At 36.2% G+C, this 16,464-nt stretch overlaps 1 pseudogene; it reads left to right on the plus strand.

Annotated features, from left to right (window-relative positions):
- The first annotated feature begins 476 nt into the window (after positions 1–476).
- LOC133075752 (large ribosomal subunit protein eL32-like) lies at positions 477–875 on the plus strand (annotated as a pseudogene).
- Positions 876–16,464: the final 15,589 nt, after the last annotated feature.

A 16,464-nucleotide genomic window follows, 5' to 3' on the forward strand; every position in this document is an offset into this window, starting at 1 on the left:
ACCTCACTTATATCTAAGCGCAGATCATCTATACAGAAATCAATAAGGAAACAGTGGCTTTAAAAATCGCATTACAAAAGATGGACTTAATAAATATATAAAGAACAGCCCATCCCAAAGCAGAGAGAATACATATTCTTTTCAAGTGAACAAGGAACATATTCCAGGATAGATCACATGCAAGGCCACAAAACAAGTCTCAGTAAATTTAAGAAAACTGAAATAATATCAAGTATCTTTTCTGACCACAATGCTATGAGTCTAGAAATCAAACACACACACACACAAAAAGACTGCAGAAAACCATAAATATGTGGAAGCAGTATACTACTAAACAACCAAATGGTCAATTAAGAAATCAAAGAGAGAATCAAAAAATACCTGGAGACAAATGAAAACACAATGATCCAAAATCAATATGATGGCTCTTCTTCAGCACTGCCTACAGAGATGGCAACCATCACCTACTGAGCATCATGGCTGCCCTCAGACCCCTTGTGTAGCCCAAGATCATCAGAAAGAGGACCAAGAAGTTTATCCGGCACAAGTCAGACCAACATGTCAAAATTAAGTGTAACTTGTAGAAACCCAGAGGCAGTGAAAACAGGGTGTGCAGGAGATTCAAGGGTCAGATCTTGATGCTCCACATCTGTTATGGGAGCAACAAGAAAATAAAGCACTTGTGCTTCCGGAAGTTCCTGGTCCACAATGTCAAAAAGCTTGAAGTGCTGCTAAGGTGCAAAAAATCTTACTGTGCTGAGATTGTTCACAGTGTCTCCTCCAAGAACTGCAAAACCACTGTGGAAAGAGCAGCCCAGCTGGCCATCAGAGTCACCAATCCCAATGCCAGCCTGCATAACAAAGAAAATGAATAGACAGCTCATGTGCACATTGTGTTTGTGTTAATAAACCATAAAACTCAGAAAAAAATCCATGGGATGAGCAAGAGTGATTCTAAGAGGGAAGTTATAGCTATGCAGACCTACCTCAAGAAACAAGAACAATTTCAAATAAACAATCTAAACTTACACCTAAAAGAACTAGAAAAAGAAGAATCAACAAAACCCAAAGTTAGTGGCAAGAAAGAAAGAATGAAATCAGAGCAGAAATATACAAAATAGAGACTAAAAAGAAAAAAGAAAAAAGAAAAAAGATCAATGCAACGAAAAGCTAATCCTTTGAAAAGATAATCAAAATTGGTAAATCTCTTAGCCAGAATCATGAAGGAAAAAAGAGAGAGGACCCAAATCAAAAAAGTGAAAAGGGAGAAGTTACAGCTGACACCACACAGATATACAAAGGATTACAAGAGATTACTACAAACAATTATATGCCAATTAAATGGACAACTTAGAAGAAATGGACAAATTCCTAGAAATTTACAAAATCCCAAGACTGAAATAGGAAGAAATAGAAAATATGAAGAGACCGATTATCAGTAATGAAATTGAGTCAGTAATTTAAAAACTTCCAACAAATAAAAATTGAGGGGGAATGACTTCTACCAAACACTTGAAGAAAAGTTAACACCTATCCTTCTCAGATTGTTCCAAAAAATTTCAGAGGAGGGAATGGTTCCAGACTTATTCTAGAAGACCTGCATCACCCTGACACCAAAACCAGACAAGGTTATCACAGAAAAAGAAAATTGCAGGCCAATATCACTAATGAATATAGATGCAAAAATCCTCAACAAAATAGTAGTAAATTGAATTCAGCTATACATTACAAGGATCATACATCATGACCAAGTGGGATTTATCCCAGATATACAAGGATGGTTCAGTTTCCACAAATCAATTAATGTGATACACCACATTAACAAATTGAAGAATAAAAATCATATGATCATCATAATAGATGCTTTTGACAAAATTCAATATCCACTTGTGATAAAATTCTCCACAAAGCAGGCACAGAGGGAATATACCTCAACATAATAAAGGCCATGTATGACAAGCCCACAGCAAACACCATACTCAACAATTAAAAGATGAAAGCATTTCCTCTAAGATCAGGAATAAGACAAGGATGTCCACTCTCACCACTTTTATTCAAACTAGTATTGGAGATCCTAGCCATGACAATCAGCAAAAAAGAAATAAAAAGAATCCAAGTTGGAAAGGAAGAAATAAAGCTGTCACTGTTTGCTGATGACATGATACTATTAATGGAAAATCCTAAAGACACCACTAAAAAACTACTAGAACTCATCAATAAATTGAGAAAGGACCAGGACACAAAATTAACATATAAAAATCTGTTGCATTTTTGTACACTAATGAGAAAGAGAAATAAGAAAACAATCCCATTTGCAATCACATCAAAAACGAATAACATACCTAGGAATAAGTCTAACTAAGGAGGTAAAAGACATGTACTCTAAAAACTGTGACACACTGATGAAAGAACTTAAAGACTACACCAATGGAAAGATATACTGTGTTCATTTATTTGAAGAATTAACACTGTTAAAATGATCATTCTACCCAAGGCAACCTACAGATTCACTACAGTCCTTATCAAAATACCAATTACATTTTTCACAGAACTAGAATAAATAATTCTAAAATTTATATGGAAACACAAAATACCCTGAATCACCAAAACAATCTTGAGAAAGATGAACAAAGCTGGAGGTATCATGTTCCCTGATTCCAAACTCTACTACAGCTACAGTCATCACACAACATTTGTTTAGCACTAGCACAAAAACACACACATAAATGAATGGTTCAAAATAGAGAGCCAAAAAATAAAGCAATGTTTATATGGACAATCAATTCTATGAGAAAGTAGGCAAAAATATCCAATGGGGAAAAGACAGCCTCTTTAATAAATAATGTTGAGAAAACTGGACAGGTACATGCAAAAGAATCAAACTTTACTACTTTCTCACACCATATACAAAAATTAACTAAAAAATGATTAAAAACTTAAATGTAAGACCCGAACTCATTAATCTCAAAGAAGAAAATATAGGCAGTATGCTCTTTGACATCAGTCCTAGTAATATTTTTTTGTCTGTCTCCTTAACCATGGGAACTAAAAGCAAAAATAAACAAATGGGACTGCATCAAACTAAAGAGCTTTTATTCAGCAAAGGAACTATCTATAAAACAAAAAAGTCAACTACAGTATGGGATGAGATATTTGCAAATGATATCTGACATTGTCTTAATGTCCAAATCATACAAAGAACTCATATAACTCAACTTCAAAAACAAGCAACCTGATTAAACAATGGAGAGAGGATATGAATAGATGTTGTTCCAAAGAATATATACAAAATGGCCAACAGGGGCCTGACAAGAAGCCAACATCACTAATTATCAGGGAAATGCAAATCAAAACCACAATGAGATAACAGGTGCCATCATCAGAAAAGCTATTATCAAAAAGACAACTGTGTTGGCCAGGATGTTTAAAAAAGAGAACTTTGTGCACTGTTGGTGGGAATGTAAATTGATGCAGCCACTATGGAAAATAGTATGGAGGTTCCTAAGAAAACCTATAAATGGAATGACCACAGGATCCAGCAACTCCACTCTTGGATATTTACCTGAAGAAAACAAAAACTCCAATTCAAATAGATATATGTACCCCAATGTTCACTGCAACATTACCTACAATAGCCAAGATATGGATGCAACCAAAGTGCAATAGATGAATTGACAAAGAAGACTGTGTATGTATACAATGGAATATTACTCAGCCATAAAAAAGAACAAAATCTTGCCATTTAAAACAACATGGATGGACCTAGAGGGTATTACGCTAAGTGCATTGTCAGACAGAGAAAGAAAAATAATTTATGGTTTCATTTATATGTAGAATGTTAGAAATAAACCAGCATAACAAACCAAAAGCAGATCACAGATTCAGAGAAAAAATAGATGCTTGCCAGAGGGGAGGGGATGGGAGGAAGAGAGAAATATGTGAGAGATATTAAGAGGTACAAACTTCCAGTTGTAAAATAAATGTCATGGGTATGTAATGTATAGTGTGGGAAATATAATCAATAATTATGTAATATCTTTTCATGGTGACAGATGGTAAATAGGATCACTTTTTGATCATTCTGAAATGTATAGAAATATGGAATCACTATTTCGTGTTCCAGGAACTAACATAGTGTTGTAGGTCAATTATACTTCAAAAAAAGACAGATAAACTCATAGAAATTAGAGATCAGATTTTTGGTTACCAGAGGCAGCGTGTTGGGGGAGGGAGAGTTGGGTAAAGGCAGCTGAAAGTTACAAACTTTTAGTTATCAGATAAATAAGTATAGGGATGTAATTCACACTATGATAAATATAATTAACACTATTGTACATTATATATGAAAAGAGAGTAAATCATGAGCTCTCATCACAAGAAGATATTTTTCTCTATTTTTAAAATTTTGTATCTTTAAGAGATGATGAATGTTCACTAAATTTATTGTGGTAATTACTTCACAATGTATGTAATTCAAATCATTATGCTGTACACTGAAACTTACACAGTGCTGTATATCAATTATATATAAATAAAACTGGAAGAAAAAAATCATAAAAAAGAAAGGTACCCAGAAATGCAAATTCTCTGCCACATGACCATATGTTTCAGAGATTGTGTAGAAATCCTAATCATTTTCTTTAAGGCTTTGATCACACATACAAATTTACTTGGGTAAGATCATTTAACAGACTAACTAGGTGTCTATAATTTTAGAGATGGAAGATGCTATAGAATTCTCACTTTGCTATCCTCTCTTTACTTCTCTTTCCTCTCCTTTCTGCTGAATTTCTCTCTTCTCATTTCTTACTCCATTTTTCCCCACACCCCCTTTCCTTTCTTCTTTGGTGTTCTAAGATGTGTTCACAATTCAAAATCTGTACATATAAGCCAGTAAGAACATATTTGAAATTTTAAAAGTTCACAAGAAAAATATTTTTGTAGGTGCTTTTCCTAGTAAAAGGGTCAGCATAAGTAATAAAATTTACTTCAGAGCTATATGCCATTTTTTTTTTTTTTTTTTTTTTTTTTTTTTTTAATTTTATTTATTTATTTATTTATGGCTGTGTTGGGTCTTCGTTTCTGTGCTAGGGCTTCCTCTAGTTGCGGCAAGTGGGGGCCACTCTTCATCGCGGTGCGCGGGCCTCTCATTATCGCGGCCTCTCTTGTTGCAGAGCACAGGCTCCAGACGCGCAGGCTCAGTAATTGTGGCTCACGGGCCTAGTTGCTCCGCGGCATGTGGGATCTTCCCAGACCAGGGTTCGAACCCATGTCCCCTGAATCGGCAGGCAGATTCTCAACCACTGCGCCACCAGGGAAGCCCTATATGCCATTTTTTAAAAGGAAAAGTGATCTTCTTGGTAATGGAAAGTAAAATCTGGAGTAGTTTTCAAGGAAGAAAAATATGGTTCAAAGATTAGTAATACTTAATAAGTTAACATAATTTAAATGTTTCATGAGCAATCTGAGAGTACAGTTTCAAGAGCCAGACTTCAAGTAGGAAGGAAGGTGGGAGAAAATTTCTGCAAGGAGAGGGACTAGGTCACTGTTACATGGCAGCAGTGGATGTCTAGTCACTATTGTCAGTGACTGACAGTAGTCAGTGCAAAAAATCCTTGTGTTGATCATGGAAAAGGACATTAGGAACACTTCAAAAGGGAAATGTTTCTCTTATAGTATCTCTTGCCTGAAGCATCAAAATTTACATTTGGATTTCATTCCAACTATTTCTAACCTTCTGAAGCTAATATTGGAACATGAAATTTGACCCTAGGACACCAGACCATTACTGAAACTAACTGAATATTTTCCTGACTAGGGAACAAATTATTTTAACCAACTGTATACAGGACTATGGACTCATTCCATCCTCTCCAATGAGCTAGCTTTCAGTGCTAATTAGCATAATGACCATGAGCTCCTTTTCAGTCTGCAAGATACCTGAGCTTTCCCTTCACCAAAATATACAGTGAATCTAATAACAGTGTATATTTCCTTTGCTTGACACAGCTGTGTAATTTTTAGCTTTGTTGGCATTTGTTTTATTTGGCAGACTTACAGCTAATACTTAATTTGAAAACATTTTTTACTGCCCTCTATTTCCCTTTCTTATCTCTAAACTTTAGCTAAAAGCCCAGTATACAAAAGAATATTTCCTTAGTAGTGTTTTTAGAAATGTCTCCTAAAACCCCACTTTTATTCTCTTCTACCTGTAAAAGCTCTCCTTAATCTTCCTTCAGTCTGACCCTTGAACTAGTCATGCAGTTCTATGTCTTATTCCCATGATAATAAACTTCAATTACTCCTGCTTAAAGGATAAAATTCAAACTCCCAGAGTTTCATTAAAGAGTTGCCAAATCTGGTTCTACAACATGTTTCCAGTCATATTTATTTCTAGTCTTCTGAATTTATGTATTGTTGGTTTCTTTAAAATCTATTATTATTTGAATACGCCCAACTTAATTACTTCCTTATTTCTTCAAGTTCCATCTTTCATCTAGAATATCACGTTTGCCTCTTCAAACTCTACTGATGTTTAAGGACCTGATTAAAATCCTTCTATATCCAAGAAGCCTTTGAGAGCTTGCCTCTAGTTATTGCTCACATCCCCTGAAGTCCTAGTTTTCATTACGTATGCCATTTATGTGGTGACTAAGTAAGTACTATCTGATAGTCTCTTTTGACTTGTGATTCTGTATTGTAATTTAGCTTTCCACTGGCTTTTCTCAAATTTGATAGGGACAAAGTACAGGGACAAAGTAGGTGACTAATTCCACTAGGAGACTGTAAGTAAAGAAAAAATATGGGAGACCCCTGTAAGTTAATGATCACTCAAGAAAGCAGCTTTGCTTAACCACAAAACCAAGCAGGCTTGCTTAGCAAAAAACCATGCCACAGAAGAATGAGACATGCCTCAAAACAATAAAACAATAGTGGCATGAGACCCACATCCTGCCCAGTGAGCTCAGTAAGTTAATGATTCCTAGGACATGCTCCTCTGCTTGCACTAAAAACAAAAATATAAGGAAAAGGTGACATTATACTAAAACCTGAGATGATTTACCATTTTTAGCATATGTTATCACCTTTTTGCTCATTTTCATGGCACCATGACAGTCCTGGCTTGACCATGTAGGGACAAGAAAACTCCTCGGCCCAACATGGAGGAGGAACTGATGATGCAAGTGTGACATTTACTCAAGAATGAGGAAGAAGGTGGTCTTTTCCCCTTCCCCACCAAATTTTATGCATTAACCCCCTATAAAATTTTCCTTTGATTATAAAACTGTAGCCCACTAAGTTCTCAGGGCATGGCACCCTCTCACCCACCCACTTATAAGCCTCACAAGCATCCTATTCTAATAAATCACTTATCTATCACTTTGCCTCTCACTGAATTCTTTCTGTGCTGAGACATAAAGAACCGGAGCTCCTCGGAGCCCCCCAAAACGTCACCTAGTGCAGCGGCCCCCAGCCCTTTTTGTCACCAGGGACTGGTTTTGTGGAAGACAATTTTTCCATGGACAGACGGGGGAAGGAGGATAGTTCAGGCAATAATGCAAGCAATGGGGAGTGATGGGAAGTGGCAGATGAAGCTTCACTTGCTCACCCGCTACTCATCTCCTACTGTGCGGCCCGGTTCCTAATGGGCCACAGACCAGTCCTGGTCCACAGTCTGGGGGTTGGGGACCCTTGATCTAGCAGCTTCAAATTCATGTCACATGAACTTCTTTTCTTTTATGCATCTGTGAATTTTCCTCAGTAACTAAAGTATTTTCCTCAGTCCAACTGTTGAGTTTAGTAAAGATTGTTGAGCACCTATGATAAAGCAGACATCATTCTAGGCTCAGGGTGTACCACAATCAAGATGTACTGTGTTACAAATTTGGTTATATATAATCTGTGAATTTAAGCAGCTTAAAACCACAAATATTTATTTCTCACTGAAGCAACCTGGTTATCATAGGTTGTCTAGGCATCCTATGCACCCCCAGATGCAGGCTTCCAGAGCAAACACTTTCTGGAACATAGCTGCATCTTTGGCATAGAGAAAGAAAGGATTGTAAGTCTCACACTGACTCAATGTTTTCCATATGGAAGTGCTATGCAACACTTCTGCTCACATTTTTACTGGTAAAACAAGTCACATGTTCAAACCTTATATCAAGGGTGTAAGGAAGTGCAATCCTACCATATGCCCATGAGTGGAACTTGAAATATTTAGTACTGTGGGCAGACAGCATGCAATAGAGACATATGTGTCACACACTACTTCAATGTAAGAAAAACACAATTTCGCGTGGTAACCAATTACCTATTAACATCTCTTATAAATTTTACACATAGTAGTGAGTACTATTGAAATATACCCTATGTATTCATTTGACTGGCATTTATGTATTCTGTATATTTTCCTACTTCTAATGATTGAATGCTTATTAGATAATACTTGATAATAGTGAAGGATGACTGCATAATAGTCGCAGCTTGTTCCTTCATCATATGCTCAAAATAGTTAAGCTTCAGAGTTAAGCACTAGTCAAAGCTGAATGACAATAAGAAACACTCAATTTAATTATTTCATGGTCTAGTCTCTGGAAAGAAGAACTAGTTAAAGCAGATAAAAATAATTTAGAACTAGGAATAATTTTATACTTGTTTTTAAAGTTTACTTAAAAGATGTGAATTTGTTTAGAAAGTATGCTACCTGAAACAGAGGCTTGGGGCAATGTTGTCTGTTATTCAAAATAATGTAAAATACATTAATTGCATTAACCCCCTCATAAAATTCATAGTCTTTGGGCGCATCCTCTCACCTGAGTGCCTGTTGGAAGAGGCACCTTGCCATCTGCATTTTATTGCCTGTCCATTTTGTTCCATAAAAAGTAATCCTGTAAAATGCGTCTGCATTAGAGAGAGAAAAAGGCAACAGAAAACCTCCAATAAAAACAGAACCTGCAGGTGTTGCTTTCTCCATATACATATTTGCTCTGTAAATCCAGTCTTACCTTGTAAAGTTAATGAGACTCCTCCAAGCATTTGAAATGACTACAAAGTGGAACTCACATAACTAGAGAAATAAATGGAGGTTAACCTTACTTACCTATTATAATTCCTATGTTAACAGTCTTATAAAAGCTTGGGTTAAGTGAAAAGAAATATTAAACATTCTATTGCATATATTTTGGGACTACTGAGAACTGGGCAGTACAGTTAGGTCACCAAATGTAAGGTCCTTGTGAAGATGAAGAAAAAGAGGTACCTCCAGAAGTAATATAAGGTGATGGGAAAAACATAAAAGCATTAGACAGGGATTCAATAGCAGGATAAGTGAGGAGAGGAGCAAGAAATGGAAAAAGGAAGAGAGAGAGAGGAAAAGAGAGAGATGGAGAGAGAGAATGTGCATGATCATATGCTACATTTGTAGTGAAGAACCAGAACTGAAATTGATAACTAAAGGCACCTACCTTTTCCTCTGAGGGGTGTGTGTGTGTGTGTTAGGCACTAAACTATGTTTTAATGAAGTATATCATACATTCACTAAGGACACAAAACCTAAGCATACAACTCAATGTATTTTTTTAATTTATTTATTTTAAAATTAGTTTTTATTGGAGTATAGATGCTTTACAATGTTGTGTTAGTTTCTGCTGTGCAGCAAAGTGAATCAGCTATACATATACATATAGCCTCTCTTTTATAGATTTCCTTCCCATTTAAGTCACCACAGAGAACTGAATAAAGTTCCCTGTGTTATACAGTATGTTCTCATTAGTTATCTATTTTATACTTAGTAATGTATATATGTCAATCCCAATCTCCCAATCATCCCACTTCCTTCTTTCCCCTTTGGTAACCATAAGTTTGTTCTCTACATCTGTGACTCTATTTCTGCTTTGCAAATAAGTTCATCTGTACCATTTTTCTACATTCCACATATACTCAATATTATATGATATTTGTTTTTCTCTTTCTGACTTACTTGACTCTGTATGACAGTCTCTAGGTCCATCCACATCTCTGCAAATGGCACCATTTTGTTCCTTTTTATGGCTGAGTAATATTCCATTGTATATATGTACCACAGCCTCTTTATCCATTCCTTTGTCAGTGGACATTTAGATTGCTTCCTTGTTCTGGTTATTGTAAATAGTGCTGCAATGAACATCAGTGTGCATTCAGTGCATTTTTACAAAGTTAAACCACCTATGTAATCACCACCCAAATAAAGAGTCAGAGCATTTCCAGAGCCTGAAAAGCTCCCTATTTTATTGCCTCCAAGATTCACTACACTCTCCCATATTCTTTTTTTATTATTATTTTTTATACAGCAGGTTTTTATTAGTTATCTATTTTATACATATTAGTGTATATATGTCAATCCCAATCTCCCAATTCATCCCACCACCACCCCCCCCTCCACTTTCCCCCATTGTTGTCCATACATTTGTTCACTACATCTGTGTCTCTATTTCTGCCTTGCAAACTGGGTCATCTCTACCATTTTATCTAGATTCCACATATATGCGTTAATATAAGATATTTGCTTTTCTCTTTCTGACTTACTTCACTCTGTATGACAGTCTCTAGATCCATCCACATCTCTACAAATGACACAGTTTCATTCCTTTTCATGGCTCAGTAATATTCCACTGTATATATGTACCACATCTTCACTATCCATTCACCTGTCAATAGGCATTTAGGTTGCTTCCATGACCTGGCCATTGTAAATAGTGCTGCAAAGAACATTAAGGTGCATGTGTCTTTTTGAATTATGGTTTTCTCTGGGTATATCCCCAGTAGTGGGATTGCTAGGTCATATGGTAATTCTATTTTTAGCTTTTTAAGGAACCTCCATACTGTTTTCCATAGTGGCTGTATCAATCTATATTCCTACCAACAGTCCAAGAGGGTTCCCCTTTCTCCACATGCTCTCCAGCATTTGTTGTTTATAGGTTTTCTGATTATGCCCATTCTAACACGTGTGAGGTGATAACTCATTGTAGTTTTTATTTGCATTTTTCTAATAATTAGTGATGTTGAGCATCCTTTCATGTGTTTCCTGGCAATCTGTATATTTTCTTTGGAGAAATGTCTATTTAGGTCTTCTGCCCTATTTTGGATGGGGTTGTTTGTTTCTTGATATTGACCTGCATGAGCTGCTTGTAAACTTTGGAGATTAATCCTTTGTCAGTTGCTTTGTTTGCAAATATTTTCCCCCATTGTGAGGGTTGTCTTTTCATCTTGTTTATGGTTTCCTTTGCTGTGCAAAAGCTTTTAAGTTTCATTAGGTCCCATTTCTTTATTTTTGTTTTTATTTCCATTACTCTAGGAGGTGGGTCAAAAAAGATCTTGCTGTGATTTATGTCAATTAGTGTTCTTCCCATGTTTTCCTCTAGGAGTTTTATAGTGTGTAGTCTTACATTTAGGTCTTTAATCTATTTTGAGTTTACTTTTGTGTATGGTGTTAGGGAGTGTTCTAATTTCATTCTTTTACATGTAGCTGTCCAGTTTTCCAATCACCACTTACTGAAGAGACTGTCTTTTCTCCTTGTCTCCTTTGTCATAGATTAGGTGACCATAGGTGTGTGTGTTTATATCTGGGCTTTCTATCCTGTTGCATTGATCTATATTTCTGTTTTGTGCCAGTACCATATTGTCTTGATTACTGTAGCTTTGTAGTATAGCCTGAAGTCAGGGAGTCTGATTCCTCCAGCTCCATTTTCTTCCCTCAAAACTGCTTTGGCTATTCGGGTTCTTCTGTGTCTCCATAAAAATTTTAAGATTTTTTTGTTCTAGTTCTGTGAAAAATGCCATTGGTAATTTGATAGGGATTGCATTGAATCTGTAGATTGATTTGTGTAGTATACTCATTTTCACAATATTGATTCTTCCAATCCAAGAACATGGTATATCTCTCCATCTGTTTGTGTCATCTTTGATTTCTTTCATCAGTGTCTTATAGTTTTCTGAGTACAGGTTTTTTACCTCCTTATGTAGGTTTAATCCTAGGTATTTTATTCTTTTTGTTGCAATGGTAAACGGGAGTGTTTTCTTAATTTCACTTTCAGATTTTTCATCATTAGTGTATAAGAATGCAAGAGATTTCTGTGCATTAATTTTGTATCCTGCTACTTTACCAAATTCATTGATTAGCTCTAGTAGTTTTCTGGTAGCATCTTTAGGATTCTCTATTTATAGTATCATGTCATCTGCAAACAGTGACAGCTTCACTTCTTCTTTTCCGATTTGGATTCCTTTTATTTCTTTTTCTTCTCTGATTGCTGTGGCTAACACTTCCAAAACTATGTTGAATAATAGTGGTGAGAGTGGGCAACCTTGTCTTGTTCCTGATCTTAGTGGAAATGATTTCAGTTTTTCACCATTGAGGACAATGTTGGCTGTGGGTTTGTCATATATGGCCTTTATTATGTTGAGGAAAGTTCCCTCTATGCCTACTTTCTGCAGGGCTTTTATCATAAATGGGTGTTGAATTTTGTCAAAAGCTTTCTCTCCATCTATTGAGATAATCATATGGTTTTTCTCCTTCAATTTGTTAATATGGTGTATCACGTTGATTGATTTGCGTATATTGAAGGATCCTTGCATTCCTGGGATAAACCCCACTTGATCATGGTGTATGATCCTTTTAATGTGCTGTTGGATTCTGTTTGCTAGTATTTTGTTGAGGATTTTTGCATCTATGTTCATCAGTGATATTGGCCTGTAGTTTTCTTTCTTTGTGACATCTTTGTTTGGTTTTGGTATCAGGGTGATGGTGGCCTCGTAGAATGAGTTGGGGAGTGTTCCTTCCTCTGCAATATTTTGGAAGAGTTTGAGAAGGATAGGTGTTAGCTCTTCTCTAAATGTTTGATAGAATTCGCCTGTGAAGCCATCTGGTCCTGGGCTTTTGTTTGTTGGAAGATTTTTAATCACAGTTTCAATTTCAGTGCTTGTGATTGGTCTGTTCATATTTTCTATTTCTTCCTGGTTCAGTCTTGGCAGGTTGTGCATTTCTAAGAATCTGTCCATTTCTTCCAGGTTGTCCATTTTATTGGCATAGAGTTGCTTGTAGTAATCTCTCATGATCCTTTGTATTTCTGCAGTGTCAGTGGTTACTTCTCCTTTTTCATTTCTAATTCTATTGATTTGAGTCTTCTCCCTTTTTCTCTTGATGAGTCTGGCTAGTGGTTTATCAATTTTGTTTATCTTCTCAAAGAACCAGCTTTTAGTTTCATTGATTTTTGCTATTGTTTCCTTCATTTCTTTTTCATTTATTTCTGATCTGATCTTTATGATTTCTTTCCTTCTGCTAACTTTGGGGTTTTTTGGTTCTTCTTTCTCTAATTGCTTCAGGTGCAAGGTTAGGTTGTTTATTCGAGATGTTTCCTGTTTCTTGAGGTAGGCTTGTATTGCTATAAACTTCCCTCTTAGCACTGCTTTTGCTGCGTCCCATAGGTTTTGGGTCGTTGTGTCTCCATTGTCATTTGTTTCTAGGTATTTTTTGATTTCCCCTTTGATTTCTTCAGTGATCACTTCGTTATTAAGTAGTGTATTGTGTAGCCTCCATGTGTTTGTATTTTTTACAGATCTTTTCCTGTAATTGATATCTAGTCTCATAGCGTTGTGGTCGGAAAAGATACTTGATACGATTTCAATTTTCTTAAATTTACCAAGGCTTGATTTGTGGCCCAAGATATGATCTATCCTGGAGAATGTTCCATGAGCACTTGAGAAAAATGTGTTTTCTGTTGTTTTTGTGTGGAATGTCCTATAAATATCAATTAAGTCCATCTTGTTTAATGTATCATTTAAAACTTATGTTTCCTTATTTATTTTCATTTTGGATGATCTGTTCATTGGTGAAAGTGGGGTGTTAAAGTCCCCTACTATGATTGTGTTGCTGTCGATTTCCCCTTTTATGGCTGTTAGTATTTGCCTTATGTATTGAGGTGCTCCTATGTTGGGTGCATAAATATTTACAATTGTTATACCTTCCCCTTGGATCGATCCCTTGATCATTATATAGTGTCCTTCTTTGTCTCTTGTAATAGTCTTTATTTTAAAGTCTATTTTGTCTGATATGAGAATTGCTACTCCAGCTTTCTTTTGATCTCCATTTGCATGGAATATCTTTTTCCATTCCCTCACTTTCAGTCTGTATGTGTCTCTAGGTCTGAAGTGGGTCTCTTGTAGACAGCATATATATGGGTCTTGTATTTGTATCCATTCAGCCAGTCTGTGTCTTTTGGTGGGAGCATTTAATCCATTTACATTTAAGGTAATTATCGATATGTATGTTCCTATTCCCATTTTCTTAAATGTTTTGGGTTTGTTATTGTAGGTCTTTTCCTTCTCTTGTGTTTCTTGCCTAGAGAAGTTCTTTTAGCGTTTGTTGTAAAGCTGGTTTGGTGGTGCTGAACTCTCTCAGCTTTTGCTTTTCTGTAAAGGTTTTAATTTCTCCCTCAAATCTGAATGAGATCCTTGCTGGGTAGAGTAATCTTGGTTGTAGGTTTTTCTCCTTCATCATTTTAAGTATATCCTGCTTCTCCCTTCTGGCTTGTAGAGTTTCTGCTGAAAGATCAGCTGTTAACCTTATGGAGATTCCCTTGTGTGTTATTTGTTGTTTTTCCCTTGCTGCTTTTAATATGTTTTCTTTATATTTAATTTTTGACAGTTTGATTAATATGTGTCTTGGCGTGTTTCTCCTTGGATTTATCCTGTATGGGACTCTCTGTGCTTCCAGGACTTGATTAACTATTTCCTTTCCCATATTAGGGAAGTTTTCAACTATAATCTCTTCAAATATTTTCTCAGTCCCTTTCTTTTTCTCTTCTTCTTCTGGGACCCCTATAATTCGAATGTTGGTGCATTTAATGTTGTCCCAGAGGTCTCTGAGACTGTCCTCAGTTCTTTTCATTCTTTTTTCTTCATTCTGCTCTGCAGTAGTTATTTCCACCATTTTATCTTCCAGGTCACTTATCCGTTCTTCTGCCTCAGTTATTCTGCTATTGATCCCATTTGGAGTATTTTTAATTTCATTTATTGTGTTTTTCATCGTTGCTTGGTTCCTCTTTAGTTCTTCTACGTCCTTGTTAAATGTTTCTTGCATTTTGTCTATTCTATTTCCAAGATTTTGGATCAACTTTACTATCATTATTCTGAATTCTTTTTCAGGTAGACTGCCTATTTCCTCTTCACTTGTTAGGTCTCGTGTGTTTTGACCCTGCTCCTTCACCTGCTGTGTGTTTTTTTGTCTTCTCATTTTGCTTATCTTACTGTGCTTGGGGTCTCCTTTTCACAGGCTGCAGGTTCGTAGTTCCCATTGTTTTTGGTATCTCTCCCCAGTGGCTAAGGTTGGTTCAGTGGGTTGTGTAGGCTTCCTGGTGGAGGGGACTAGTGCCTGTGTTCTGGTGGATGAGGTTGGATCTTGTCTTTCTGGTGGGCACGTCCACGTCTGGTGGTGTGTATTGGGGTGTCTGTGGCCTTATTATGATTTTAGGCAGCCTCTCTGCTAATGGATGGGGCAGTGTTCCTGTCTTGCTAGTTGTTTGGCATAGGGTGTCCAGCACTGTAGCTTGCTGGTCGTTGAGTGAAGCTGGGTCTTGATGTTGAGATGGAGATCTCTGAGAGATTTTCGCCGTTTGGTATTACGTGGAGCTGGGAGGTCTCTTGTGTACCAGTGTCCTGAAGTTGGCTCTCCCACCTCAGAGGCACAGCCCTGTTGCCTGGCTGGAGCACCAAGAGCCTTTCATTCACACGGCTCAGAATAAAAGGGAGAAAAAATAGAAAGAAAGAAAGAAAGAGGATAAAATAAAATAAAATAAAGCTATTATAATATAAAATAAGAAAAAAATTATTAAGAGTAAATTTATTAAGAAAAAAATTTTTTTAATTTTTATAAATAGATTTATTAATTTTTTATAATAAAAATAAGAAAAAAATTATTAAGAAAAAAATTTAAGAAAAAAATATTTTAATTTTTTAAAATAAAAATATGAAAAAACTTATTAAAATTTTTTTTAATTTTTTAAAAATAGAAAATAAGGAAAAAATTATTAAGAAAACGTTTATTAGGGAAAAAAAATTTTTTAAGTAAAAAAAATAAAACAAAAACAAAAACGGACGGACCTAACCCTAGGACTAACGGTGAGAGCAAACTATAGAGACAAAATCTCACCCAGAAGCATACACATATACACTCACAAAAAAAGGAAAAGGGGAAAAATGAATATATCCTGCTCCCAAAGTCCACCTCCTAATTTTGGGATGATTCGTTGTCTATTCAGGTATTCAACAGATGCAGGCACATCAAGTTGTTTGTGGAGTTTTAATCTGCTGCTTCTGAGGCTGCTGGGAGAGATCTCCCTTTCTCTTCTTTGTTCGTACAGCTCCCGGGGTTCAGCTTTGGATTTGGACCCGCCTCTGCATGTAGGTCCCCTGAGGGCGTCTGTTCCACGC

This window comes from Eubalaena glacialis, chromosome 15 (assembly GCF_028564815.1).
Source record: "Eubalaena glacialis isolate mEubGla1 chromosome 15, mEubGla1.1.hap2.+ XY, whole genome shotgun sequence".
Classification (NCBI taxonomy): Eukaryota; Metazoa; Chordata; class Mammalia; order Artiodactyla; family Balaenidae; genus Eubalaena; species Eubalaena glacialis.